This window comes from Dermacentor variabilis, chromosome 3 (genome assembly GCF_050947875.1).
Source record: "Dermacentor variabilis isolate Ectoservices chromosome 3, ASM5094787v1, whole genome shotgun sequence".
NCBI classification, from domain to species: domain Eukaryota; kingdom Metazoa; phylum Arthropoda; class Arachnida; order Ixodida; family Ixodidae; genus Dermacentor; species Dermacentor variabilis.
Window position 1 is genome coordinate 65,367,461 of NC_134570.1, and position 15,689 is coordinate 65,383,149.

General features: G+C 47.1%; 1 protein-coding gene and 1 long non-coding RNA gene across 4 annotated transcripts in view; one reads left to right on the plus strand and one right to left on the minus strand.

Annotated features, from left to right (window-relative positions):
- The window catches only part of LOC142573975 (uncharacterized), a 41,514-nt gene extending 38,394 nt beyond the window's left edge, over nt 1–3,120 (plus strand). The window contains exon 3 of the long non-coding RNA XR_012826383.1: nt 2,850–3,120. This is a non-coding gene — a long non-coding RNA (uncharacterized LOC142573975). The remainder of the gene's footprint in view (nt 1–2,849) is intronic.
- SK (small conductance calcium-activated potassium channel) overlaps nt 1–15,689 on the minus strand; it is a 526,806-nt gene that overhangs the window by 310,823 nt on the left and 200,294 nt on the right. The gene's annotated exons all lie outside the window — the stretch shown is intronic.

Below are 15,689 nucleotides of genomic sequence, written 5' to 3' on the forward strand. Positions count from 1 at the left end.
TCATTCATTCATTCATTCATTCATTCATTCATAGGGTGTGCTACATTACTGAGGCTATTAGAAGAGTGGAAAGCAAAAAAGAAACGGAAAGAAAAGGTACCTAAATGGTACCAATGAACATCATGTCGCATAAAGATTAAAAAAAGCAACAAACAGAAACAAGAAATATTCGGATCCCACGCTCTGTGGTAATTGATACAAGCGAAACTTTCTGTGATGTTTGCTTTGATTGACGATAATTAGCGGCGATGTTGATGACGAATGTCTTATTTCTTCAACTTTGAGTCCAACACGAGAGTGGTGAGTTGACATTAAACATTAGCTTGCGCGTACCACAGCTGCTTGTCTGCGTAGTACACAGAACACACAGGCGTAGGCGTTTGATTGAGGCGTTGTTGTGCGCCATACTTAATAACCTCTGAGAGGGTTGAGCATTGTCATTGCGTCACATGACACATTGCATTGTGGCAGAAATAGTAAGCTTTAGTTGAACTATGGGGATGTATGTGCCCAAACCACAATCGGATTATGGGGCACGCCGTAGTGGCGGACTCCGGATTATGTTTGACAGCGTTCTGTTCTTTAACGTGTCCCGAAGCCTAGGTGCACTCGCGTTTTTCTTTTTAAATATTATTTCGACCCCGTCTAAATGCGGCTGCCACGGTCGGGATCAAATCCGTGACCTCGAGCAATGCCACAGCCACAGAGCAACCGCGGCGGGCAAAGAATTGTTTATTTGACGTGTGACCGCTTCCGTAGAGTCGCATAAACCCTACGGTGTGCTTTAATGCCGTTATGCTTCTCCATGCCCTGCGTAAGTTGTCCGCTTGACAAATCTGCGTAGTGTTTATTTTCAAAAGTAGCAGAAACTTGAACGTAAAAAGTACCTTGAACTTAAATTTACCCGTCTGCCCTCAACCACTGTCGTGTCTACAGTAGTAGCGTTTCTTTGGCTTTTCACGTGCCCCCCCCCTTTTTTTCCCTCCTCCTCCTTTTCCGTTCCTACGGTATCCGAGCCCCGATTGCAGTGCCAGAGTCCCCTGCAGTTTTCACTTATGTAGGAAACGCAATGATTGGTTTGCCTCAGTCGTCGCCGCCCAAACCATTCTGCAGAGGAGCTGCGTGAGGAGTTTCACAACGGTTGTCGCGTTGAGGCCGGCGGCAACCTGGGTCGGTGGAGTCGGTATGGAGCACAGAGGATGAGAAGACATTACTGAAGAAAAAGGAGGAAGGGTCGTCTATGGTCTCTAGCTACTTCTCACCGAGCCCAAGGGGATTTGCATATACAGCAGGGTAAGAAAGAGGCAGACGGCAAGTGACCATCCTGTTGTGAAATGAGCTACTATACGCACGCTGTCCAATACTCTGGTATGCATTGACATCCGCGTATGAGGATATAGTTTCTTACTAAAATTACTAGAGGAAACTCTGGCGCTGTGATGGTTCAGCCGCCAAGGGAGCGATAGTTAGTTCGCGGACTTGTCTCATATTCGTACGTGTGCCTGCAGACGTACTTGTGGCTTTGTTTAGCACCCCGCATTTGCCTTTATTGGTCTTGACAGCGAAGCAACGCTCCTTTTTTAAACACACGAGGCGGTAACATTCCGTGCACACTCCTATCCGCTGCGAACGGTTGCTTCTATAGCGCATTATCTTGTTGAAAATGACACATTTACGGGCTCGCAAAGCCATTTGAAGCCAGAAGAACGAAGTTTAGACAAATCCATCTACTGACCATCATTCCCACGCTCACTAAAACACAACGCTTGCAGCTTCCATGGAAACTAGCGCCGCAGCTCGTTCTAGTAAATTTTGCAGCATACTCTATGGCATCAGGAAGGCAAAGGCGAATTTTACAGAGCTCGGCGGACGCAGTATACAGGAACATGCGTCTGGCGTAGCCGGGAGCATAGATGTACTTTGATAAGAGCCTCTAAGCTTATCCACTCTGTGGCAGCGGCGCGTTCATGACACCAGAAAACGTCCGGTCATGCATTTTTTACAGACAAGTTAGCCAAGGAAAAATAATTTTTTTTGTCCCATAATTTACTACAGGTACATAGATGCCTTTAACGCGTTCAGATATAAGGTATAGGCGCTTCGCGTTCATCTTATGTATGTAACTTTCTTTTTAATTTTCGTTGTCAAACATTTTAGATTATAGAAAAACTGGTGCCAACTGGAGAGTTCTATATCTAACTTAACCTAACATAACGCGCCTAGCGCGCCTTATACACCAGTGTAACTTGCGCTGTTTCAGGGGGCTTAATCGGAAGTACTGTGGGAGTTGTGTGTAAACAATAAAAGGGTTTGAATTTGCAGACTACGCCTGTCTATGCTATCACAGGCACAACAGAAGCAATTATGAATGCCTGAAATCAATACATCAGTTCGCACACGCATGTTTCGCAGGCTTTTGAAGTGTTAGACTAAAGGGTATTCGCTATTGACGAAGTTTATTCAGGTACTTGTTGTCCTTTGGAAATTAGCAGAATATCTAGGAGCACTTTGAGACAACTTGCGCAACCTACCAGAGCATGTATGGTCGCCGCGCATGAAATTGCTGGTTGCGGAATGCCACGGCTGAAAAGGTTAGCGTAATCGCTTCTGGATGCTTCTCTATGATGTAGCTGTGTATCTTAGAAATATTTCTTCTCTAAATATAAAGTAACGTGATCTGTAAACATACTGCTGTTCCCCTCCTAATATATATATATATATATATATATATATATATATATATATATATATATATATATATATATATATATATATATATATATATGGCGGTTCAGTGCAGTTGTGGAAATCATGCATTCGCTAAGTTTCTTTTTTTTTTTTTTTTGCAGTGAGCCAGCGAGGCGAAATGGTGCGTTACTTCCAAGAGACACGCTGCAGATTTCAATGGCCAGTGTAGTGTGTCCCTCAGCCACCATGGCGGAAGTCGCAGATAAAGTGCTCCTTTCGAGAAAACGCCGTTTTATGCATTGAAGCACGAAGTTAACTGGAACACAAATGTATTTCGTCGGACACTTAGAAAATTATCTCGAAACCGGTGCAGTCTTGACAATTAGTGCCAAGCGGATACGCCTCGCGAGCTCCCGGCTGTAATTTGTAGATTCAAATATGTGCCGTAAGATAAATAAAGCAAGAGTTATTGTAAATGTGGTATTGATTTATATAGGCATATATTGATTTATCGTAGAAGTAACGGCCGCCTCATCGAGTAATTTAGATAAAGGGTTAGAAGTTTGCTATCTGCCACGGGCAATTTTAAAATATTTTGGACCTGTTAAAAAAAAAAAAAGAACACCCGGTATTCCAGTGCATCGTCCTGCCTTCGCGAAGTGGTCACTCTCCTCCTCTTTCCCTCTTTCTATTCCCCCTTTCCCTTAGCCACAGCGTAGGACAGCAAAGCGGACGCTCGTCTGGATTACATCCCCACCTCTCCTTGATTTCTCTCTCTCTTCTCCAACAGCACATTGCCGCTGAGGCAGATGTTTGATTCCCACTGCGATCTGTGGTGGCCAAGCTTTCGCTTCACTTCACTCCGTGATGTGAGGATCAGGCTGAACATGGAGAGGTGACTTGACGACGAGGGTTTTCCGTGAAGGATGGACACATCAAGCCCATAGCTTTAGCTGTAGGCACAGTAACAGTATTAAAAAAAAACACTATCAAGGAACAATGACCACAGATAGAAACAGCCACAGCTTAGAAAATCACATAGCGCCTTACTTGCCGTGTAAACTGCTATAACCCGAATTGTTGTAGACGGCTTCGTAATAGCAGCCACAGACGGGCCTGCGCGCTGTGCAGCGTTTTATTGGCTTATAAATGGCGAAGGAATTCTTTCAATCATCGCGCCTCGTCGCTCAAACGATGCGGTGCCCACGAACAGGAGAAAAAAAAAAAGAACGGCAAACCTAAGTAATGAGCTGCTATGGTTCCCACTGCATGCAGGACAAAGTTCAGCATCTCAAGACCGAGTACCCTGGAAGGATGCCAGCGGGACGTTATTGCTTGTTAGCTCTGCATCTCGGCTGGCGCGACATATGAGCGACACGGAAGGCGCAGACAACCCCCTACTACATAACAATACCCCCTCCCCTCATTGTCTCTTTCTGTCCCCCTTTATCCTCAGGTGTCCTCACTTCATCTCTGGAGTACACCGCAGCCACTTAGTAGCGGCCGATGGAGGCCTAGACGCTCGTACCATGGTGACAAGTCCGTCATTATAATCAGCGGCGCTATACATAACGTGCCCTGCAAGACGTTAGGAGCGTGCAAGACGTTAGGAGCGTGCAAGCCACCGATTAGGGGCGCGGTTTCCCCAGTAAAGAGAGAGAATGTTCGTTTTGCAGGCAAAGACAGATAGCACCGTAGCCTGACGTCGATCGCTCTAGTCAGCTACTCTTCGCAGGGTGAAGAGGAGCAATGATGGAAATGTACACATTAAATGCGACAATGAGGACAGAAGGTCACTGTTTAGCAATAATTTCATTAATTTAGCTCTTCAAAGCTCTGTTTGTTTTTTCTTTGCTATACTTTTGGGATAGCATGATGCTTTCACAAAGCTTTTCGCTCGAAAGTGCTATTTGTCTCTGGTTGCTCACCTTTGCTAATATGTTTAATGGATATGCTTAGCTAGCACCTGATCTTATGCGTACAATTCACATGTAAACACTTTCGTAAGTGCTCTCTATGATTGGCCATCACAGCGGCATCCATCCTTATATCGCGCCAACCTCTTTATGGAGCGATATATGTATATATATAATGTCCTGCAGTGGACATAAAATGATAGGATGATGGGGATGATGATGGTAATGATGATGATGAACATATTTATGGAATGAAGGGCACCCTTGTGGTAGCGTTGAAGAAAGAGCCTAATTCAAAAGAAGTTTAGCAGTCATGGGCCCAAGTCCTGTATTAAAGAAAAAAGAAAAGAAAACATCGTAACCCAGAACGGCTTGTAAGAGTAGACTGCAGCTAATTGTTACGTTGAACCTATTATCGGTCAATGGCTCGAGAACGAAACACTTTTCCCAAGTCCACTCGAGGTCCCTTGTCTACAAATAAAGTTCTTATGCTAGAATTGTTCGTAAGAAAAGATGCCAGCATATACTAACGTTGGACATAGCGCTAAGCGGCCCTACCCATGAAAAAAAAAAGAAAAAGAAAACGATATTTGTAAATTTTGTGCCAGATTTGGTTCCGGTTCCGGGTAATAAGCAACAATTATTAACTACGGTAATACAGGCACTTAACCGGTATCATCTCTAAAGCGGACTCAATATGCGTAAAAGGCGAAATAACGGCCGAACAGATACCACCATGGGTCAGAATTCTACCAAGGGAGCCAATAGGATGCTTTTAGGAAATAGTCTGTTGTCAGGTCGGGCTAAATAAGCGCATAGTGCTTAGCGCCTGTTGTGCGCGCGGCTACCAGCAGCAAAAAGAGAGTTTATGGCCTGCTGCCTTGGAAGCATGTCGCAAATGACAGCCGGGAGATTGCGTTGCTGGGTTCGGTTTTCACCCGTATTAACAAACGCTGTGTGTATATGCTTACCCAGTTCTTATATAAGAACAATTTGATCAGTGGCTGTAAAAGAGAGAGAGAGAGAAAGAAATTTTCAAAGGAAAAGTAATGGACAGAAAAGAAATGAAGGTTAGCCGGATGTGAGTTTTGCGGTTTGCGATATTGCAGGTAACGGGGGAAAAATGAGATTAGAAATGCAGTGGAGAGAGAGAGAGAGAGAAATGGCGTATCGTTTTAGGTGTTCAGCCAGGCCGGCGTGTTGCTAGAAGCACGCAAGACTGAATCGATAGCGAAGATATCGTTAGTCAAGCCAATCGGTGAATGAGACGTGCTCATGATTCGCCGACTTGTCATTGAACAAAGCTTCTATTTCATAACAACGACTCAGTTCTTACAAAAGAAACGCTTTGCCGCGCAGACCTTTGTTCCTCCGTATATAATTCAAAAGGGAACATAGTGGCGTTTACAATAAAGTGATCCGATCATATGGCACAAGTGACTCTTCAAGGGAAGGTCCTGACTGTAAAGCAAGATCTAAACTGAAGACAGCAAAGCCAGCCTAATACTGACTGTCTACTTGTAACCAATGAGTTCGAGCGTTCCCTTATCCTGAACGTTCGCGGCATATTAGACCTCGATAAGACAGAAAAGGAAGAGTAAAACATGTGAGTAACAACAGGGAAGGGGCAGGGGGTCAGATGGGAGGACAAAACGGCTGCCGCAACACTAGATTTCTTTACGTGGCTGGTACGTGCCGCATTTGATTCCATACTGTTGATGTTGAGGCTACAGAGTGCCACAACTTTGTATGTGCGACTCTAAAAAAAGTGAACCGCGTAACAGGGGTGCTTCAACAAAACTGCACTTGGCATCGGAATACATTTATTCCAAGGCCCTCAATTAACAGCCTTTATTCATGAAAAGTTTCCAAACAAGTCACGAATAAAGGCTTTCTCATCGGGGACATTTGGAAACAACACGCGTGCACAAATTCGCAAACCTAATCGGTTCTTTCAGCACTGCAACGTCCAGGCCGTTAGATGTGATTGTTCCCGGCATTATGCATACTGCTGAGCGTTCTCAGAGCATTATAATTGAATTAGCCTCGCCATGTTTTCCAAAAGAAGCACCACGATTACAAGCATCACACGGGAAATTTATACTTCTCGTTCTTGAGCAAGGCGTAATATCGTCGCGAACTTCGTTTCAACTTCTGTTACTCGCTAGCACGCCAAGGGTCATCGATTGGGCAATATGCGCTTATCGAATGTGGAGCACGCAAAGCACGTGTCACGCACCTTACTCAAACTCAGCGTGCGCGTGGTCAGCGTTAATGGTCCCGCCAAACTAATTACCGCGTTCGGTCAAGCATGCACGAAGCAACGGCTGAAGCATTCTGTGGATATTTGGTCCAAGCCCCAGCACTTCCCCGAGGACCAGCTCGTTTATTCAATATCTTCCTCTCGAATGCCCCCCAGGCCACGTGGTCCGTAATTAAGGCCTCGTGTTCGAAGCTGCGTTCCAGGCGCGCCATTCTTGTGCGAGGAAGGGTAATTTCTTTATTTTCTGGTGTTCTCTGCCTTGTTACTTGTAAGAAAATTTCGAGTTCAGTTCAGAGAAACAGCTCGAAACTGATTAATGGTTTGCAAAGGTACTAAGTAAGACATATCTCGTGTCGCGCGAGTAAAAAAGAAGAAAGCGTGTGATTGATTACCTTTGAATTAACGAATGGTTTACTGTGCTTATAGGTTCAGCTACATGCATTTCAGGTATATGAGGTTCGTTTGTATGTCACGCTTTGGCTAGAGCCAAGTTCACTTCAAATGTTTGAAGATACCGACCGGTAAGTTAAAGCACGCAACGTCGATTCATCTTGGCGGAGTAACTAGAGACGCCAACAAAAATAGGAGCTAATTAACACAAAGCTTTTTGTGGCGTGCGCATATAGAGTTCGAGCCGTCGAAGAAAACCCGTTCTACTCAAGCGAAGCTTGTATTGCCTTGTTCGTGTCGGCGTCGGTGTTGGTGTTGCTGCGCGAAAAAAAACTCAAACCACGCGAAAATAAATATTCCTTGCCGGGCTGCGGATTCGCACCACCGATCTCCGATTTGGGCGACCACCACGCTAACCAATTCAGCCACTGTCGTCTTTTCTTTTTTATACTTTTTATTGCAACAACCAGATACAAAGGGGTGAGCCAATGCGCAATTTTTTTTTTCATTTGTGACAGTTCATTAAGCAGACTGATTCAGTGAGGAGGTCCAGCTTGTGATCGATACACATCGTGAATGTAACACACACTCTCTATTAAATCCCATTCTGATCCCATTCTGATCGAGTACTAACGTCAGCGTGTCTGTCGGCAATACTTGTTGTCCACAAACCATGGAGGTCCAGAAGCATGATCATGTCATACGATATGCCATTTTCGTTGTCCACGGGTAGTTTATCTTGTGCCAATGGGAATTAACGGTAGTTCTTTCAGGGTTCTTCGCATCACATCCCCAAAAAATCATCGCGTCCCAACAACACTCTATGAATGCATACTCTAGTGTTTCTGGCTTTTTGCACAGTAGACAGTTTGTTGTCCATGGCACAAATAAGCCCTTTTCAGCAAGCCACGTTTTAACTGGAATTGTGCTAGTGTGTAATTTCTCAGCCACTGTCGGTTCATCATATGCACCCTTTAAAGCGGGCTTTTATATATATATGAAGAAGTAGACGTGGCCCAAGGTGTGAGCCAATCACAGGCGTCCTCTACCTCCGGAGGAGGGAAAGGGTGTGATCGCGTGTTCGCTCGCCTCGCGCCCACCGTTTCCCGTCAGTGCAGGCCCTGCAGTCAGATGTGGAGACCGCGTTTGATTCGTCCTGCCGAAGACCAGGCTGCGTTGAAGGAACGACAGTGGGAGCGGGCCGGGCGTCGTGCGTTTGGCCGAAGAACAGGCGGAGCTTGATGAACGCCGCCGGGAACACGCTCGAGGAAGGGCTTGTCGTAGACGTGCCGACCTCACCGTGAGGGAGCGCGAAGCTGAGGCGTTGCGGCAACGAAGAGCCGCGGATGCCGAGCTTCGCTTGCACCCTTCTTCACAGTAGTGGAAAGGCGGACAACTTTTTATTCAGTTGTGACCGTTTGCCCATTATGTGCCATGTAAGCAGAATAATTTTTGTTGGGCTCTTGTACATGTCTAGTCAATAAAAACGGGATGCTTTTCCCATTAAGCGAATGTAACTGCGGTCCGTAGTGTTAGCGTGGACTAGTGGAATGACGTAGTTTAGAGGAAGCCAGTTAATTCTGGTTATCGTCTGTTCATTAATAAAAAAAAAGTTGAATTCTAGGGTTTTGCATGCCAAACCCACTATCTGATCATGAGGCACACCGTAGAGGAGCAGTCAAGAATAATTTTGACCACGTTTATTTATCAAACATGCACCAAATATACAGTACACGGGCGGTTTTGCATTTCGCACCAATCAAAATGCGGCTGCTGTAACTGGGTTTTTAATCCGAGCCCCCCTGCTTAGCAGCGCAACGCCAACCACGGCGGGTTGTTCAGTAATCAATCACGACGGTATGTGACACTCATGGTAGCTGCCTTTCTGGTGCTCTTGTGCCAGTTATCTTAGTCAGGTATTACTTCGTTATTGTGCAGTTATACGAAAACAAAGCTCAAGATTACCTTTCATATAAATACGGAGTTCCCGCCTTGTCGTGTCAGTAGTAACATTTACAGAGCTGTTAGACGTTTTCGAGAAAGCTTACAAATGGAACAGCTGCAGCGCTCACCACAGAAGCGCTTTTTGTGGTTGCTATAAGAACAGGAAATAATTCGCAGTGGACGAGTTGTGCAGGAGATGCGCATATTATTACAACTAGGAGCACATACGCAACTTGAAAAATTACGGAAACTTCTTGGCTTCGCCCGTACCGTACGGCAGAGACATACAAAGCTCGGTCCGTCATCCCCATTGAGAGTGAAACTAGTGCTGTTGCGGCAGTACGCAAGTTGTAGCAAGAAAAGGGCTCATCGCCACGCTCGAGCGGCACGCTTGGCAGCCGTTCCCTTAAGTAAAATAGAATTCTTCGGACCTAGTGCCAGCGGAAAGTCAGTCTCAGTTGCTCTAAAAGTGCTAGTGTGTGTTTTTTAAAGCATCGGGGTTGACTGAAAAAACTATAGTCGGATGCAGTCATTGTGTTTGTGAGGGCAGATTTTGTTCATACCTTCTTCTTTTTTTCTCTTCGTGTCTTCTGCCCTTACCTCATCCAGTAGCCAACCGGACAATTAATCAGCTTAACCTCGTTGCCCTCCCTTCACCTCTTACTTTGTTGCCATTTTGGTAGCGTAGCGCCCTGACTTCTGGGCCCAATCGCGCAACATTCGCGCTGGGTTTTGTAGGTCACGCAGGCTCCGAGAACGACGGCGCCTGTGCACGCATTTTGGAGGCCACACAGCGGGCAGTAAGTTTTTATCATCATCATCATTATTATTGTTTGTTGTTGTAGTTTGTTGTTCGGGAGGATTGGCCTCAAGGCATAAAGAATAAAAGAAGGTCAAATGGAAGCTTTCAACTGTGCATCCTGCAAGAAGTGCAGCAGTGCCTTTGCAAACTTACTGTCCATCACCCAACGGTTGTAGCATTCAGGAAGGTCTGCTGGCTTCAGCCCAGCCTTTCTTAAATCGTTACTAACTAGAGTGCACGCAGACAGCACTGTGCGCAACTCAATGAAGAAGCTGTTCCTAAGGCGGTGCATGTTTGCCGTAGGAAAGCCTGCATGCTGCCGCAGTGCACGAAACAGGGAGCCGGCCAGGAATCGCCAAAGTCCGCCGATCGCGTACGTTGCGTTCCAGCGCTGCCGGTGACGCGTCGGGCGTCGCAGGCTGTATATACGCACGTGCCTGCCCCGTGTTGCCAACACCAGCTTTAGCGCTGCGTACCAAAATAACGCCCCGCCACCGCTGCGGGCGACCTGCTGCAAGAGTTGCGCGACGCTGCCCAAGGCGCGAGAGTGCGCAGGCGATGCCGCTGCTGTGCGGAGAGAGGGAGAGAGAGAGAGAGAGAGAGAGAGAGAGAGAGAGAGAGAAACCGAGAAAGAGCAAAGTAGGGCTAGTTGCCACGGAGGAAAAACACCGTACGACGCTGGGAGCGCGTGCGAAGCAGCGTTCACTGGATTAACGCCAAAGCCCGTCGGCGCACGCGGCGCGAGCCGCGCATTCCGCTGTCCGCGCGGTTCCGCTGATGGTTTTTCGCCGAACCGAGCGGCGCTTGATGAATTGCTCTCGAATGCCCACTTACTTAAAGTTTTCTGGAAATTTTCCCTTCGCTTCTGTTTTCTTTTTCTTTTCCTTCATTTATTTATTTCGTTGTTGTTTTGTTTTGGAAGTCCCTCGCGTTTCCCTCCTGGATGGAGTATAGAAATGATTGAAGGCGCGGGTCCGCGAGAAAACGCGCAGCTGTCAGCGTACAGCCTCAATTTCCTGCTCACGAATAACGCAACCTCCTTTTTTTTTGTCTGTGAATTTCACTAAGTTGGAGGTTTTGTAGTGGCTGGCGATCGATGTGTTTGTTACGCGCCAGAAACGGGAGAGCGTTTTACAACTTCCGCGCTGAAATTTTCCCCGCCGCGCGGTTTTCTCAACTTCCATCGAACTTCGTTCGCCTTGTCCCGACTGCTTCGAGCATCTATGAAACGGAGCAGCGCTTCATACCAAGGTGACACCGCATGGAGAACTTGAATGGGTTAGAATAGCCGACGATGTATTCCATATAAATTGAATAACAGCAAAAATCGTTCACAGGTGCCCTCGAGGTGCCCAGCGAGGGGCTACAGAGATGAAGAAAAATGCAGGAGGAATGGCACTGAGCTCGGTCGACTACGTTACACAGCGTGAGAGTGAAAATGAGAGTCAGATATGAAGAAGGAAACGGGATAAAGTTTCAGGTGTTCTGGCCGTAGAAAAATAAAGAAGAAATAAACGTCCTCAGGCTAGTACAGCGCGAAAAGAAGGGTAAGTTTAGCAAGCAAGGCAAAGCGGCTCGGTGCCTGACTTCTCGCGTCGGCTCATAGTTTTCTCGTAGTGGCGACGCAGTCGACCTACAACATTCATCACTACCTCATAAACGGGGCCCAGTATGCAGTGGCATAGGTTGCCTAGGTTACGGTGGAACGTCGCCAACAATCGGCGACGCTGTGTTCTCATGGCGTGGTGGAAAACCATGGAGGAAGGTAAAAGATAGGAGGGGGCATGCCGCAACGCGATTGATGCCAAACCAGGTGGACCAACACGTGATCGCACGTAAAAGTGCGCACTTGGTTTTAGTGCTTCCGCTCTGCGGGCAGAGCTACGGTAGGGTAGCAGAACCCGCTAAAAACTACCGGCGTTCGTGAACGAATACATACCGCGCAAAATTTTTTCAAACGTCTCAACAAATCTCGATTCTTGCTCCGTGATCTCGAAGCAAGAGGTCACCTGTTGGGCCACCACCGCTGTGGCTTCACGGAGCGTTCACTTGCCAAGGCTGGCTGCGTGATGTAATGCTCCCTCCTATATTTTTCCTTCCTCCATGCGGAAAACGTTCATCTGGACGACTTCTCAGACGACAGGGTTCGGAGTATGGAGCCTATATGCAAGCGCAGTGCTTGCATGTAAGCGCGGAGCGCACGCGAGCGCTCGACGCGGGAGGAGAGTGATCGAGAATAGCCAGCCGAACGCAAGATGCGCGCTGTCTTTAGACCAGCGACAAACAACGCTGATCGCGAGATTGGTTTAGAGCACTTCGAAACGACCAGCCAAAGGCGCCATTAGTCCGGTTGACTGCAGGAACCGCAGTACTTATTACTTTTGGAAATTTCTACACCTGCGCGTAATGTTAACTGAATGGAAGCTTCATAAAAGATTCAGTGGTGCACAATAGACGCTTCCCCATCAACACTCAGAACACGCAGACGGCTCTTGTCATGTTGGCGCTGTCGTTCCTCGAAGAACGACCAATCGACAGCGCTTGCCCCTGCTTACATCCCCTGGCAAACTCCGTTGCCATTATGATGTGCGAAGGAAGCATGGGAAAGGCCAGGGAAGGAACACGGGATGGGATTGTCTTTAGATCTTGGGGCGTTCGCGCAGCGGGCAACGCCGCCGCTTTCACCAGAGATCATTGTCACGGCATTCTACACGTAGGGGCGCTTTAAGTGTTGCACCATTTGAAACATAGTGTGCCACGTTGAATAGTGTTAGAATTCAGTGTCGAGTGCGCAAGAGCGGACAGCCCCGGTAACATTGTGTAGCACAGATGAAAAAAAAAAAAGGCGTACTGTTACGCTGGCTGAGTTCCTGCCATCCGGGTTATCGGTGCCTTGGTTTCCACGCAAAGTTTAGACCCATGCGATATTGAAAGGAGATAGTGACACATCTAACAAGATGGGAAAATTCAATTAGTTCAGTAACGCCTCTGCGCTACGCGGAGGTCCTGCGTGGTTGGGCATGCGTGGTTCGGAATTACTTTTCGCTCACAAGATGGCCGGCGCCGGACGTCGGACGCCGACACAGGATTTTTTTCCGACACGGGGCCCACAATGCTGTCGCGTTAAAACTAGTTCACTGACGTGTAACAGCGTCATTGTGGTGTTCAGTGCCAGGACTGCTTTAACGGCCTATTTTTCCTCGTTCCCAGTCTGAACAATATCACGAAAGTCGGGGAACATCGCCGCATAAAGACCGGAACATTTCACTCTGGAACGCCCGTTTAGAGCAAGCGCACCTAATGTCGACCGTGGTAGACAGCTGCTGGCGCAGCCTATGCTAGGCTCCAGTTTGGTGACGAGGCAGCTGACGACAAAAAAAAAAAAAAGAGAACATGGCGAGCGAACACTGGCACCAGACACGCGATAAGAACAGGCTGAGCGTTATCGCGTTTTTATTTTTTTCATTCTTCCCGCCAGTTACCGCAGTCCCTTGCTACGGATGGCTGCCGCATAGTATCGCATGCAATTTGAGTCTACACACTGCTAGTGTTTCTGCATCGCTGTTTTGCTAGGGTGTTGTATTGGCTCTCGCCTACTACAGGCTGCTGGCTACGTTTCGTTACACTCGGAGCTTTTGCAATTCAAACGTCGTCGCTTTGTTTGATTGCGATAGGAAATACACGGACACTCCAGGCGCATTTCTGCCGTCGCCGTCGCTGTGATGTTCCTTGTAAAGTCCAAGCATTACAACATCGACACCGTGAGCTGTGTACTGTATGTGCGAGTGAAACTTGCGAGGGGCACTCGACGATCGCGGCTCAATATCGCGCGCTCAAGGGAGGAAAGCGGGAAGGAAGCGCGCCGTCTTTCGTCGCGCGCGCGGCACCGGGGGTAGGGGAGGGACGGGGGGGGGAGAAGGCGTTCTACACTGGCGGCTACTGCGAACAGCTTGGCAGCACGAGAGCCGTATCTTGATAGGGATCTGCGATGCGGACAAGGTGCGCGGTCGCGCGGGCTTCGTCTTCAAAGAGATCCACTATGTGGACAAAGTGGGCCGCGTGCTGGCAGCTTCGCATGCGCAGTCCTTTCGACGCGTAGTTCGCGTTGAAGCGAGAGGCAATGCAAAGGTCAGTATGATCGCTGCTGCTGCCGCGCCTGCTCACTACAGAGTTTTGACAGCGAGTTTCCGTGGTCGTCGAGTGCTATCTGTTCATGTTGAACCATGCGCGCGTGACGCCGTGATTGTTAGTTCAGTTAGTAAGCGAATGTTTACAAGCGTATACGGCTGATAAAGCGACTAGCCTTACTTCGTATAGCTGTCTACTAGCTTGCTATCGCAACCAATGCTTCACGTTTGGGGAAAAATTGCGACTTTTTTCATTAACGTGGCAGACGGCGTCTTTCAGATGCTCTCTTGTGATTTTAGCAACTTGCACTCTGTGACGACGATCCATTGTCTAATCTTTTTTTTATGCTTTTAGGTAATCATGAGTATGTTCTCTGAATGATTTCTACAGAGATGGTGAATTTCTTCTCGTTTAAAAAATATCGTCCGCGTACACCTTACCTTTATTTTTTTTTGTTTCAGCGATGGACGAGCTGCCAGTCATAGACAAACCTTTCAGTCTTTCCGTTTCTACACTTTCGTGCTCCATGATTCGCGCATTATGCGCTGATGGGCATAGCAGAGTTATGCGAGGAACTTTATTTGCCCGCTTTTCGCATGCAGATGCGAAGCATCCTTGACCTCGAAAGCATAAGGCTGAATATTTCGTTTTTGCTGCTATCGCATTTCTTGCCCTCAATCAGTAGCGCAGCCCCGCAGAAGCTTCCAACTCCTTCCGTCGAATGCAAAGTAGCCCGCCGAACGAGGAAATTTGTCCTATCGAACATTGCTGCAGATGCATGTAGAAACGCAAGACGCGCCTTCTTTACATACTGCACACTCACACAAAACAAAATTAATAATAATAATACTAACAAAACAGAGCCCTCAATGTAGCGAAACCAACCTTGGACGATGATAACGTTTGCAACAACATGGAAAAAAAAAGTTCAAAAGTGAGCAGGGGCGATCAGCCAGCACCGCGGGAGAGGCAAACTCAACATAAGCGTAGTACGTAGGAGAGGAAGCTCGTAGTTCACGAAAATTTGTTTCGCTGGTGAGACTGCGTACGTTGATGTGCTCGGGCAGCGTAGTCGCAATGTGGGCTCATTGAACAGGCACGGCAACACAACGATTCTGCGCTTGATTCATATCAGCATTCTGGAAATGTGTCACACATTTCTTGCACCAGCCTTGACGTTTTCGTGTCCTTACGGAGCTTTCATGCAGAAGCACGATGAGTTGAGCGTTGCTGAAACGTGCTGAGAGAGGTGGAGGTCAAGATGGGAGTCGCATTTGCAAGTGATGTGCGGGTTGCCTTGACATATTTCTTCGGTCTGGCTGCAGGTTTTGACGTCCCTTTCAGATGTAAGTGCTCGACTGAGGAATATATATATATATATATATATATATATATATATATATATATATATATATATATATATATATATATATATATATATATATATATATATATATATATATATATATAGAGAGAGAGAGAGAGAGAGAGAGAGAGAGAGAGAGTGAGAGAAAGAAGATATTCTACGAAACGAAAACCGGAGAAGTACATAGGGAGA